Raw genomic sequence first — 15,555 nt, forward strand, 5'->3', positions numbered from 1 at the left:
AAAAAAGAAAGCTCTTTTCTAGAATGACCGTAGGCAAAATTGAATTCAATAACCTGATTTAGTTTGGATATATACATATATCTACATAAAGCGGTATAAACATAAGGCGAAAGTAAGATTTGGTTATAATTAGTAGACCCGGTAGACGTTGTTCTGCCTTAACTTTGGTCTGTCCGCATAACTTTAAAGAAGGTTTTACCTCTTACTCTCCTTCTTTCCCCTTTTTCCTTATCCTTTTATGCACTCCTCCTTCTGCATTTCTCTTTCTCTGCATCACCTTCTCTCTCTCCGTCTTTTTCCTACCTTCTTTTCCGCACCATCTATTCCTTTATCACTATTCCGTCTAACTCCATCTCTTTCTCACTCTCTTTCTCATTCCCTCTGTTCTCTTGTCTCTAGTTTTTCTCGCTCTTCTCCATCCCTTATTCCCAGTCCTAAACCCAGTTCCGGTTACAGTCCCATCCAAAGTTCAAATCCCAGTCCCAGTTAGTCTCTGGTCCACATCCCGGAACAAAATTGTCATTAATACTTATCTGCGCAAACGGCTACATATACACCGAATTTCAGGCAAATCGAATCATGAATACTTAGTATTTGTACGAATAGGTCGAACCCTGGTCCACTTCCAGAGAAAAAGTATCGTAAATACTGGTCTAGGCAATAGGGTACCTATAGGTATATCAAACATACATCCTTCTTTATATATATAGATAACGAAGTGTTTAATTTAATTTTAATTTATTTGGATTAAAGTCGACACAGACACAATGCGGTCGACTACTAAGATATATAAAACATAAAATTAATGTTAGAATTAAAATATTTAAATTCAACCATACATAGAAAGAAATTACAAAATATCAGGCCAGACGTGACAGTATTGAATTATGCAACTCGGAAAACGAACATTCAAAACTGATGCAGTTATACAAGTTGTTGTAGTGCGAACACCAACTTCGCAGTGGATTATTTTTGGCAAAATTTTGCCGGCAAAGTGGTAAATAAAAAGGCACAAAGTGCCTGGACGTTCTACCAGGAACAGCAAAATTTAGTCGACTAACAAGATCAGATGAGTCGATCTCGCCCATAATGAGCTTGTGAATGAACATTACCCCGAGTACAGTTCTTCGATTTTCTAAAGTTAGCAGATTTATAAGGAGAAGCCTATTTCTATATGGTGACAAATGCTCACTAGAATCCCAGTTAAGACCACGTAGTGCAAATATAATGAATTGCTTCTGTACTGACTCAATACGCTTTATAAAGTTTTGATACCCTGGGCACCAGACACACGAACAATACTCTAAGATTGGTCGTACCAACGATGTGTAGAGGGTCTTAGTCAGATACGGATCATTAAACTCCTTAGCACATCGCTTCACAAAACCGAGTATACCCGTTGCTTTGCTTACCATTGATGAGATATTTCTCGGTATTTCCAACCGCTATATTTAAATACATGTAGATCGAATTTTCAAATGCATGAACCTCTTCGTTGTCTGTGTCAAGATTTCAATAATCACTGCAATAGTATTGATACTTGCGACACACTTTACAGTATAAAAAAATATATACTCACTGCCTTGAACTCATAACTGTTTCAAAATCACATGTTAAACTAAATCGGTTACCTGCTCCAGTTACTTTGGGCGGGTGGCTTGGAATCACGTCCTTTCCAACTTCCCACACATCGCAGCCCTACTCATTGTGTGTTAATATACATCAGCTGCTGGAAATCACGTCCATTCCGACAGCACTGATAATCAATTCCGTTGCTCGGCATCACAGTCCATCCCGACAACTGATTCAATAATATATGTATATACATATTTTATAATATAATTTTGCTCACTATGTATGCTTGTTAATTTTACACTGTAATCCGCATTTATGTTCATTCATTAATTCATATTTAGTCTGATTGATTGTAAAATTTGTAGACTAACAAATAAATAAATAAATAAATAAATAAATATGCGTATTAAAAGTCAGTTTAGGATCAAAAAGAACGCCTAGATCACTTACGACAGATATACGCTCAAAAGGCGTGCTGTTTAACGTATACGATGTCAAACTTGGCTTCACTCGGTGAAATGTCATTAGTTTACACTTCGAGCAATTCAAAACTAGTAAATTTGCAGTATACCAACATTGAAATGAGTCCAAGTCTGCCTGAAGAAACTCCACACGGGAAGACTCCGAAGGCAAGTATGAGTAACAAAGTTTAACATCATCTGCATACATAAGAGTTCGGGAATGTATGAGAGTTTGTGGTAAGTCATTTATAAACAATGTAAAAAGTAACGGACCCAAATGACTACCCTGAGACACACCAGACGTTACATCAAACAACCTAGAAAAGCTGTTTTTAAACAAAACTTGTTGAGTCCTATTCGCGAGATAGCTTTCGAGCCATGCAAGCAAATGCTTTTGTGGAAACAATTTCGGCAATAATGAAAGAGCACTCCACAAGGTTATTGGTATCATTTTGTAATTCATCCGGAATCGTTTGGGAAAGTTTTCATCTTGAAAACTGCAGTGTAGATTGAAATACTTTCTTCGACGGAGCGTTTTTGTACAATCGCATAAAATGACCTGACCAGCGAAAGACGATATATCTTAAGGGGAACTTTTCTCTCGAACACTGCAAGAGCCATCTCATCTTCTCCTAGTGTTGCTACTCAAGCTAGTGTTGCTGCTCAACGTCATTTGGAATTTCATCATAATTGATTGCGGATTGGGCTCATCATTCCTGGCCGGTGTTGTTTCTGTCTCCATTTAGAAAGGCAGAGAAGTCTTCCGTCTATAATCTAAATACTATCTGAACTTCGGTTACAAGTTCGCAGTTTTTGGTCTTACATTCCTCTTCGCTTCCCTCTTCATCACGCGGTGGCGTTCAGACTTACACGTTAACGTAGCCCTGTGGGCAATATCTATTATTTCGGTTGCAAAGCGGTGTTCTGCATTATACCAGTCATTTTTCGTAGTCGGCGGTAACTAAGTTTTTCCTCAGTTACAGTATGAAGTACTTTAGAGATAACCTCCCAATGCTGCTACATTCCGTCGGGTTGACTTGTGCTCTCAGAGTGCAGGTGTGAGCGTCGAATTGCAAACCCAGTCTTTTGCGATTGTACCTTTCGACGTCTAGCTTTCCTTGTGCATTTGTATCTTGCTTTTTGCTACGCAGAGGTGGGCACGAAGAGTGATCCGACCCCCCAGCGGGTTAGGAGGCAAGAATATAACCCGCGGTAGGTATGCCTGTCGTAAGAGGCGACTAAAATACCAGATTCAAGGGGCTGTGTAGCGCAACCCATTCAGGTTGCCACCGCAATATATAGCTTCTCCAAACCCAATTGTCAACCTCACCTATCCTCGGCGAATCTTGTTTCACTAACAGACGAGGCTCTGGCGACCCCCAGCCCCTCATGGAATTTGGGGGTGGGGCGGAAGGGATGGCCTGAAGGTTTGATGTGGCCATATAAATCGTTCCCGAGATGGTCGGGCTAGCACCTTAATGGTGTTGTGTTACCGCAGCGTACCGGATCTGCATCCGGCAAAGGAGCATGACATCGACAAAACTCCCCAAAGCCTTCGGGGAGAAACCTTATCGCTACAACAACAACAACAACAACAAGAGTGATCCGAGTCCTCAAATCGTGCGCACATCTAAAACACTGGAGGCATGCCGTCTGTCGATCAAAACTTGGTCGATCTGATTGGGTTTTTTCCATCGAAGATAACTTATATAGCTTGATGAATATTTTTATGCATGAACCTTGTTGAAGTATTCGCTGTGTATTTTAATAATATGCATATAATAAAGGTTTTTTTTATATAAATGCATAAATTCAATCACTTCCCAAATCTTCAATTACGCTCATAAAAACTTTCTTGAGAGTGTAAACAACAAATGGAAAAAAGTTTCAAAGTTTCTTATCCCTTTTTTGTCAGCGTAGTTTAAAATCTCAAATGACATTTCCATATTTTTTTAAATTTTTATTTTAAGTATATAAACAGGGAAATGCGAAAGGAAATGCACTTAAAGTGTAACAATAAAGAAATATAAAAAGTAGTAAAAAATATGATGGGTTATAAAAACTGTTAGATAACTTTTACCATACTCATGGCGGAATTAAACTACAAATGGACAAATTGCAACGAAAGTGACGTTAAAACAATTGAAAGAAATTTAATGTATTGTCACTTTATATGTATGAGCGTTACAATGGGACGGCCCGCATAAGGAAATAATGTTGTATAAGTCCGTGGCTAAATTTGGTGCTTTTGTAGACAGGGCTTAGGAAAAATGTTTTATTTCTTTTGTAAACTTCGAAAACCAGCAAATTTTTTTTTATGATTTTGGTTATAAGCAGCTCTATATGAGCTTTAAAAGTTCTTTTGGTGCCGAAATTGTCTTTTTTCATAGTTATGAAACATTTAAAGGGATGCTTTACAACGCGGTTAGCTAACAAATCTATGCAAAGACGGCCGACCTCAGTGCTGAACAGGGCATTAGATAAATATTGTAACGAATTTTGGGAAATTCCGATAGTTATACACCTTCTGCTAACGTTCGAATCGCTGAACTGTCGAATAAATAACTCAAATATTCAATAAAACAAAATGGTCTTTGTTTGGACTACTTTGGGAGTAGTACTTCACAACCAATAGCGTGTTCAAATCAAGTTGTTTAGTCAATCCTCAGCTTGCGCCGTTTTAATACTCTCTGCTGCCTCGTCCGCATATTCCTCCTAAGGCCTAAACGTTTCACCTTCTAGAACTGTTGTATCTCCTGCTTGGTAATTTAGTTATATGCGTGTGTATGTGTGAGTAACAACTTCTGCACTTAGCTGATGACTAAATATGTGTATGTGAGATATTCTTCGTCCCGTTTTATGTGTACATGTACATAAGCGTGACTGATTGCTGTTTTTGTTGTTGTGATTATTTACTAACAACATAGTGATGCTAGCTTTCTCCATAAACAAAGTCCTACGTATAACCTAGGAATATCAAAACTATTCCAATAAATCAATTAACTGAATATTCGATTTTTGATTAGTTGATTTATTTATATTATTCGAATAATCGCAACTCAACGATCCAACTTTGATTTTGTATGAAGTGTGCATACAAAAAAAAATTACGTATACGCCCTGCATGTACCACATATTTCTTCTTTGTTGAATCTATGTTAACTTGATCGATTAGTTGATATTGAAATCTGGGAATGGTATGTATCAAAAATTGTGTCCCCAAGTAAAATATTCCAAACTTTTCGATTACAGCGAGAAGAACATAAGTAAACATACAAAACTTTCGGGCAAAATCAAGAATAAGATAAAAAAGTTAAAAACCCGCCAAAAATCTACAATTTTGTTTACAATATTTGCGAACCTATTTGTGCTTATTGGAAATATCTTTAGCTTTAAAAATAAAGGAGACGTCTGTTCTTTTCCAACATGTCATATCTACCTGATCCTTCTATGATGGAAAACACGCCCGAGATGGGATTAGTAGAAATGGGTTAACATGAGAGCTTTGACCGCCGTTTTCTCGAAAAAGCTCTATGTGCTTAAAAAAAAATGTGTCTCACATTTTTGATTCCTTTGACTCCAGGGGTACGTGAGCAAAGTATTTAAATGCCAATTTGGATCACAGGTACATACTTGAATGGCAAAAAACTAAGCACATAGTATGTCCCGGGGGGTGGCAGTTAAAATAGTCAATAACATATCGCACACTAACTATAAAAGAGTCACAACTCAAAATTTTTCAAAATCGGTTTTTTTCCATGAACCAATTCACAGTACACATCTCTAACTGCTCCTTAAATTTCGTTTTCATTATTTTCTTCATTAACTGGAAAATTACCGTTATGCCAGTTTTGGTGTTGATTGCATCGCTTGCGCTCTACCAACTAAAGAGTACTATTTTTAGTTGTGTCGATGTGCTTAAGAACAAGTGAACAGTTTTTTTACGCATAAAGTGTATTATTTTAAATTCTGACTATCTTTTTGCAAAAAACTTTTAACTTTGTTGTGTATTAATTAAAATTGTGTCTTTTTATACGTAAAGAGTGAGTAAAGTTGCTTATATTATTGTGAAATATGCCTTTTTTGATGAAATAATTGTGAATATACGCGTAGTAAGTTGTCTTAGAAATAGTCATAATTCAAAATTGCTATTTATTTTGTCCATAAACAAATAATTGCAATAAAATTTCGTAAATTAATTTTTTAGTGAAGGTATCCTTCTTTGTAAAACTGATTTTCAGTATAACATTACAGACGTTTTCACATAAACCATTTTTCTTCTCTCCTGAACATTTACATTTTTTCAAGTTGTGACTCTTTCGTAGTTAGTCTGCGATATGTCCAATGCAGCTCGTTTTAGGGAGATGTCACTCAGTTTCGTGATTACTTTCAGAGCATATTTCGATGGTTTCGAGGATATTACAGAATTTTTAAACTTTTTGGTATGACATGCTAAGAAATTACATTTAGAACCATTAAATACCAGACATATTCTGCATTATTTATAATTTTTATTTCGATTTTGGTTCAAACAATTTTGAAACTATTTCGAAGAGATTCAGATCCGGCAATCCTTAGGCAGACATAGACCTGACATACCACTAAATATTAACGAAAATAGTAGCACGATAAACTGAGCACTTTAGTGCATTTGTCACGTATGCAGGATCACTTCGGTCTAATTTTGTGGTAATATTGGAGACCACTTTGGGGTCCTTACGTGATCATTTCTTCATCGTTAGAGGGTCCGTATTAGTTACCATAGTCATCGTAAAATTACCCCGGGAGGTCCCTCAAATAAACATAAAGATCATCCAGAAAAGAACCAAAAATTAACCCTAATTGATCTCGAAATTACTGTCAAACTAGCTTGAAATTGCTTTATAACTACCTTCAAATAGTCGCCAATATCATCACAAAATTGCCACAAGTTGATCCTGAAATTACCCTGGAAGAGCCCTCTATATAGAAATTACCTCGAAATAGTCTCCAAAATCATCCCAAAATTATCCTGAAACGATCCCACAATGACCTCGGTAGATCTTCGAAATAGTTCCAAAAATCATTAGAAAATAGCCACAAATTGACCTCGATATAGCCCGTAACAAGAACGAAATATTCCCCAAACGATCCCAAAATTTCCTACAACCATCCCGATATGACCCCGAATGGCTCCTTAAACCATTCTGAAATGACAAAAAAAGTCCCTAAAACCTCCAGGGAGTGACAGAAATGATGCCGAAATGACCACGGAGGGCAACCCAGTCGCTATGCTACAAAACTCATGTCGTTCGTAGTTATTACTTTGCTGGGCTCTCAATGCTTAAAGTTTATTTATATATATTTCAACATTCGAATAATCGTTCAGCAGAAATTATTCGAATAATCGATAACGAGCAAGTATTCGAATAGTCGTCAATGTATGATTATTAGATTTGAACTATTCTGAGGATCGAATGTTGAAGCATTCCAATAGTCGAATAATTATTCGATTATAATAGAATATCACGACCTTTACTCTAATCATGCTCAAATTTAGGCGCCGAATTTACACCTTTTTTGCGACCTAACCTAATGTACGTGTGTGACAAATAAAAAGCAAAATACATGAAAAATATGGCTGCTTAAATTAAAAATAGTAATAAGGAAAGTGGAGTATAGTTTAATTTAGTCGAGATATAAAAGATAACATTTACGAGGGATGTCTTTTATATTTTGCATTAAAACTTAACTTGGCGACTTCTTTCCTGAAAATTTTGGCTAAACCATTATTTACTAAACCGGTTGATTAAAAAACGCAACTTCACCGGAAAGACCGAAGATAACCTGAGGAGTTTCGTTTTCACACCCATTCGATTCCAGGCGGGACTATCTTCTGGTGTTTGATCAACTACCCAATAATTGAGTTGGAGCACCACAATCCTGTTTTCAATATGTGGTACTTTGGACTGAGTAGGCAATTGATATGTAAAGTGCTCTCTAGGCGAACAAAAAGTACGCTTTATAAGTCGCCCAGAATACTTTTTCCGGTGTATGGTCCAGAATAATAGACCGCGTTGAGATAAAAATTCTCCGTAAAGTTTATGCTCCTGTCCGTGATGCTGACGGCGAATATAGCAGGAGGTACATTTATATATATAATGATTAGCTGTATGAGCTTTACGCAGATTCTTAGGTTGTGCAGCAAATAAAATCGCAAATGCTTTGCTGGCTGGGTCATGTTATGCGAGCTAATGACGCTCCGATCCGGTTAAGAAAGTATTGCACTCGACACCGCCGCACTCTACTGAGTTGCTGGAGGTGGGTTGATCAAAACTTAATATGTCCTTGGTGAAATTGGCGTTAGTTATTGGAACAAGTAAAGCTGGCGTGACTTTTTATAATTAGGAAACCGTGCTCGCCGTTTTTTACCCGTGTTGAAAGTAATGCTGTGTCATATTATTTTTACTAAAACCATTAAGAATAAATAAATATTAGAGTATGAAATATATGAAATCTTACAGTCAAGTCCATTTAAATTATTTAAAATATAGGGAACCGAAATTCATGCCACCAGGCTTGCAATCGATGAGACTCAAATTTCAGAAGTCAGCCCACGTATTTTTTTTTTTTTTTGTTTTTTTTTTTTTTTTTGTTTACGGGTTACAAAAATGTTACTCAAAAAAATCTCTACTAAAAACATTTTTAAGTACACTTTAAAATTTGCATTCGACAGCTCAAACTGCATTAAATTCCTGCATGCGCTAGGCAGTAAAAGTGAAAGGGGCCGTCCGTCGACTAGCCACTAAGTCGTAAAGGCGTAACTAACGACGAAATAGTGTCAAGTGGCAAAAATAAAATTTTATTTCTATTTGTTTTTCGCTTCCTTTTGTTTTAATCTTTTGTTTGCACTTTATTACGATTTCTTGTGAAAATTTGCATCATTATTAGCTGCAGACAGTTAAGAGGGCTAGACGAAAAGACAAAAATATAGACAAACGGTAGACAGTCACTTGTACAAAACTTGGACATGCTGAGACCAAAAATTTGAGTGCTTGTGCGCGTTCAAGTGCAGCATGAAGCAACCTGCAGTTGTCGATTTTTTTAGCTCTTCAGTTCCTCCACAACGAGCAATACGGGGGAGTTTTAGACTAAGAGCTCGAGTGTTGTCAAACTCCAATGAAATGGAGTGTGGAGGAGGTGTGGTATAAGTAACTAGTTTGATGCACATTTTTCTTAAGCTTTTCACTGTTTTTGAGAATTTGATTGTCTTTATTAAGGTTTAAAAATGCACAAAAGTACCAAGTTTTTAAAACTTTTTGCCAGTGCAGTTTACTTAGTTGCGTTTTAGGTTGGATATTTTTGTCTTATGCAAGTGAGTATCTGTGTATTTGTGTGCGTAAGTAGTTTCTTATTCGCACTACATTTGTATACAAACTTATAGTCTTAACAGACTAATGTAGATAAAAAAGATCATTTGAAATAATTTTCTAACGAAAGAAACACAGATTAGTTGCATTCCATACTTAAGACTTCTAAGTTGAATTCTCATGGCAGTATTATCGCGGGTATTCTTTATGTTGTGAACTCCGAATGCCGTCTTACATACTAAATAGGCGCTTCTGTTTAGACGGTAATGGCGGTCTAGCAAGGTACGCCAGTTGCTGCTTCGTTTGTGGAACTTTCAGGTGTTATTCTTATCAGCCAGCATCTCGAACATTCTTATCAGCCACAACTCTAAACATCAAACTTACACTGCACAGGTATCTTCGTCTGTACCGTCGTCGATTGTTGGCCATGCAGGAATGATTGCCATTCCCCTACGAGAAAGTCAAATTGCTTTGGCTATCAATTCGTTCAAGCCATACAAGTCTCCGGGCCCGTATGGCATCATTCCGGCGCAACTTCAAAGGTCTTTCCTGGCACTAGTGGGCCATGATTTACACCAACTGCTTTAGGCTAATCTTAGTGCCGCAGTCATGGAACATGTTCAAGGCTATCTTCATTCCAAAAGCCGGTAGAAGCTCCCATGTATCATCTAAGGCTTTCAGGCCTCTCGTCGTTTCTTCTTAAAACAGCATGCCTATGGTAAAGACAGATCAACAGAAATATCTCTCCATTGATTGTAAAGCAAATAGAGGGGTCTCTAAAACACAACAAGTTTGCTCTGACTGCCTTCCTAAGCATCGAGTGGGCGTTTAATAATATGATACCTTGGGCCATCGAAAGGGCTATAGTTGGTTTAGGAGTCGAGAGGGCTCAGGCTGAATCCAGTAAGAAATTTATCTGCAGCAGAACTGTTGCACCGGATCGGAGAGGGGCCATAATTGAGAGGAACGGGTGCAGGAGCAAGCCACAGGAGGGTGTTCTATCTCCTCTGCTCTGGGTTGTGGTAGTCAACCAGCTTCTTGTGGAGCTGGAGCCAATAGCTGTTTGGTGGTTGCCTACGCAGATGGCCTCGATATACTAGTCAGGGAGAAATTTCTAAGCACCCTGCGCGATGTTCTCCAGGTTTACTTGAACACTGTGGCTAAATGTAGCTGAATCATGTGGACTAGCGGTCAAGCTGGGAAAAATTAAACCCGGTTGTTTTTACAATAATACTTAAGGTTTCTGCGGCGCTCTTAAAACAACAGCAACTTGGCATTGACTGTCATCCTGAACATAGATCCAGCTTTCATTGCGGGAAAGCGGACGCGGCTCTAGTCTTCTTACAAGGTTCGACTTTTTCCTTTACAGGACGGACTATTGTCTGCCGATAACTGCTCCCTATGCAACCTGCGTCCCAATCATTCTCCCCAGAGAGGAATGGGGAAGAGGACTTTTCTAGAATAGGGGACTAGTTAACTTTTTGACGGATGGGTGGTGGGGCGTCTTTCGTCAAGAGCTATATGTAAGCCACAGGTTTTATTTGGCTGATCCCTTCAGCGTGTTCCAAGCGGAAGTTGCTGTGATCAAGGATGCGGTGGTTGAAATGCTCTCCAGTGCTACTATGGTTAGGGAATTCAACATCTAATCTGATAGCCAAACGGCTATCAAGGCCTTGAGATCAACTCAGTTCCATCACTTTTTCCCAAATTGCTGTCCGTATACCCATGACCAGCTTGTTGAGGCCAAAATATTCCTTGCGGTATCATACGGCTGTTTTTGCTCTACCGATTTGTTGATGATAGCCCAAATCTACGTAAGAAAGCTATAAAGTCAGCCCATCCCAATTTAATCCTGGATTTTGTACCATTAGCAAGTTAGGTATATTGATGATATGTTTGCGATGTATCCTTTTACGTCTTATGTCCATATTTTGAACCAAGGCGAAGTAAATTCACCTCCGCCTTTTGAAAAAGTTGCATGACTGAGGCTGTATAGTATAGCGTACCTGGTAAAATTTTGCATGCCTTGTGGAAAGCAAGGATGGAAAGATCTTCGCTCGTAGTCCCAAGAGCATTTTCAAACACATAGTGATATCGTTCGTATAGTAATAATATTGAACTGCGACATGATATGTAACTAAACGCAATTACGGGCTTCGTCTGCGTATCATTTTACGTTTCTAAAATTACAAGCAACAGTGAATGTGTTAGCATTCACCATCACTTCACTTGCATTGGCAATTCACATCCGTTTTAACATTTTATGATAGTTGTAAAGTGTATTACTTGTAATTTGCTGTAAAATCTGGCAGCTGTCGGGTGATGAAGCTACATACATACATAGATTACAACATCAAAAATGCATATACAAATATTGCAAGTGAATTGCTGAATATGAAAGCTCATGCTTTTGGAGGTACAGGCCAGGAATTACGCAAATAAGTTTTTTATGATATTTCTAACAAGTTCTAATGTCTATATTAAGATCCTTGATTCTTTTTTTTTTGTGTTGGTTTCCCGAAATGGTGGATAATTGATGGATATTAGTACGATTTTTTTGGTTAGTTTCCAAACCAAATTTGACAAGGGATGACAGAATACCGGTCCAATATACATAAGATACCTATTGTTTTCTTATCATTTGCTGGCAACTCAATATTTTAAAACCAGTACTTTCTTAACAAAACAGTTATGATATGGTATCTATTCGAGAAATAACTCTAAAAGTAGCGAAATAAACAACTTCTTAATTAAGCTTCATCGTGAGACTCTCAGCGTGTAGGTAGGACTCCCTTGATCCTTTGAAGAGCTACCCACCTAAACCTAATATCCAACATGCCGAGCAATTTCCCGTACCTGGGACAGCACTTAGCATTATTTCGGGTACGTGTGCGCGGTATGGAGCTTCATGCCTACTCTCACATTAATGGGCTAAGCTTCCATCTTCTCTTTTGATGAAAAGTATATGCACCATATACAGCGGTGAGCATCACTGCATTTACATGGTTACCAAATTGAGAATGTGTTTGTTTACACCAGCGACAACTAAAGACGAAAGAGAATAATAACACGTGTGAAGTGGCGCCAATAATTATTCAACTAAATGGGGACCGCTGGTTTACACGAACATGTAGCGAGTACGAAGGTAAAGTAAATTATTTATTTAATTTGATTTCAGCGCTTGTACAGTGAGCATGTGTCAAACGCACTCCTTCAAAGATGCATGTGATTAATCCCTAAAGACGTGATCTGCAATTGATCTGTTTTGTCTTCATTGGGATATAATTGATCCCCTCGAAACCCTCTCGGGTACAGTTTGGATCAGTCAGTTTGAAGCTTATGTAGCCAATTTTAAGAAACAATAAAAAACAAGTAAGGAAGACTAAGCTCTGGTGTAACCGAACATTACATACTCAGCTGAAAGTTTTGGAGACAAAATAAGGGAAAATCACCATGTAGGAACATGAAACTAGGGTAACCATGGAATGTGATTGTATGACATGTGTATAAAATGGAAGGTATTAAAGAGTATTTAAAGAGGGAGTGGGCCATAGTTCTATAGGTGGACGCCATTTCGAAATATCGCCATAAAGGTGGACCAGGGGTAACTCTATAATGTGTTTGTACGATATGGGTATCAAATTAAAGGTGTTAATAAGTATTTTAAAAGGGAGTGGGCCTTAGTTCTATAGGTGGATGCCTTTTCGAGATATCGCCATAAAGGTGGGCCAGGGGTGACTCTAGAATTTTTTTGTACGATATGGGTATCAAATGAAAGGTGTTAATGAGTATTTTAAAAGGAGTGGGCTTTAGTTCTATATGTGGACGCCTTTTCGAGATATCGCCATAACCGTGGACCAGGGGTGACTCTAGAATGTGTTTGTACGATATCGGTATCAAATTAAAGGTATTAATGAGGGTTTTAAAAGGGAGTGGCCCTTAGTTGTATATGTGAAGGCGTTTTCGAGATATCGACCAAAATGTGGGACAGGGTCACCCAGAACATCATCTGTCGGGTACCGCTAATTCATTTATATATGTAATACCACGAACAGTATTCCGGTCAAGATTCCAAGGGCTTTTGATTTCGCCCTATAGAACTTTTTCATTTTCTTCTACTTAATATGGTAGGTGTCACACCCATTTTACAAAGTTTTTTCTAAAGTTATATTTTGCGTCGATAAACCAATCCAAACCATGTTTCCCCTCTTTTTTCATATTTGGTATAGAATTGTGGCATTTTTTTCATTTTTCGTAATTTTCGATATCGAACAAGTGAGCATGGTCATATTCGGATTTCGGCCATTTTTTATACCAAATTAAAATGAATTCAGATAAGTACGTGAACTAAGTTTGGTAAAGATATATCGATTTTTGCTCAAGTTATCGTGTAAACGGCCGAGCGGAAAGACAGACGGTCGACTGTGTATAAAAACTGGGCGCGGCTTCAACCGATTTCGCCCATTTTCACAGAAAACAGTTAACGTCATAGAAGCTATGCCCCTACCAAATTTCACAAGGATTGGTGTATTTTGGTTCGATTTGTGGCATTAAAAATATTCTAGACGAATTAATGAAAAAGGGCGGAGCCGCACCCATTTTGAAATTTTCTTATTTTGTTGCACCATATCATTACTGGAGTTGAATATTGACAAAATTTACTCATGTATATACTTTAAAAATATAAAATTTTTTGTTAAAATTTGACTTAAAAAAAATTTTTTTTAAAGTGGACGTGTTCGTCATCAGATTTCGCTAATTTTTATTTAGCACACATATAGCAATAGGAGTAACGTTCCTGCCAAATTTCATCATCATACCTTAAACGACTGCCAAATTACAGCTTGCAAAACTTTTAAATTACCTTCTTTTAAAAGTGGGCGGTGGCACGCCCATTGTCCAAAATTTTACTAATTTCCTGTTTGGCGTCATCGCTTTATCCGTCTTTGGTAATGAATTATCGCACTTTTTCGTTTTTTCGAAATTTTCGATATCGAAAAAGTGGGCGTAGTTGTAGTCCGATTTCGTTCATTTTAAACAAGAATCTGAGATGAGCGCTCGGGAACCTACATACCAAATTTCATCAAGATACCTCAAAATTTACTCAAGGTATCGTGTTTACGGACGGACGGATCGGTAAATTAAAAAAAAAAATTATGGAATTGACACGAATTACTTCATAATTATCGGGAGCGGCATACCGAGCCTAATATACCAGTATCCTAGCCTTCATTATCGCAGGATTTGTTTTTGCTATATTTTTCTACAACACCAATAAGAGTCAATCCATATAGATACGAAAAGGGCCTAGTCTTCATATGTTCCCATATGGTTACAAAGGCGATTAGTCCTATCGATCCCTTCCGAATTAGTAATTTCATAGGACATGCTCAAACAAAAGTGAACAGTTCAACTCATACAGAAAGATCAAAACTAGTATTGGTCGCATACTCATTTGCGACTCATCCCCATTCATCCTAGACTAATCGCATTTTTTGCAGGGACTCTTTGGTACTTTGTTTTACGAGTGCGTGCGACAATTTCTTGCTATACGAGCAGCGAAATCAAACTAAATGAGTTCGTTATTGATTTTGACGAAGTTGTCGTAGACCACTCGCTCATTATATACGCATTTGGCCGCTTAGAAGGTGTTAAGCTCACGCACACCCCTGATCATATATCCGTCTACCGTTTCTCAGCTGTCGCTTCGAAAGGTCATGTTACTAATGACTCTGCCGGGAGATAAGTCTCCAAGTGACATCCTCTGCGTCGTCTGCAAATGCGACGAGGAGGGTACCGTCGTAAGTAATGTCCCAGCAATGGGGACCTCCGCCTGTTATTTTTACCTTTCGTAAGGTAGACACTATTCTTACAGGTAGTCCCTTAAGATTTGTAGCAGAAATTTCTTGGCAGAGTTTAAAGCGATTTCAACATCCATCGTGACTAGCAAAACTATAGGTCTTGCTCTATGGCACATTATCTATTCTTTAGTGACTGCGTCTATCACTTCTACTACGAAATTATTTTATGATGTGCTCTCTCCGGAAACTCTGCTGTCGGTGAACCAGTCGTTCCCGTCCTCTATTGCTCACATGAGGCACTGATTTAGGAGGCTCTGCGGTGTTCAACCTGCACAATGCGCGATAAGATTATGGAGAATAGGGAACTTC

The 15,555-nt window shown here is 38.0% G+C and overlaps 1 protein-coding gene across 1 annotated transcript in view; it reads left to right on the top strand.

Moving 5' to 3' along the window:
- The window catches only part of esn (espinas), a 158,026-nt gene that overhangs the window by 119,069 nt on the left and 23,402 nt on the right, over nt 1-15,555 (top strand). The gene's annotated exons all lie outside the window — the stretch shown is intronic.

This window comes from Eurosta solidaginis, chromosome 3 (genome assembly GCF_040869045.1).
Source record: "Eurosta solidaginis isolate ZX-2024a chromosome 3, ASM4086904v1, whole genome shotgun sequence".
NCBI classification, from domain to species: domain Eukaryota; kingdom Metazoa; phylum Arthropoda; class Insecta; order Diptera; family Tephritidae; genus Eurosta; species Eurosta solidaginis.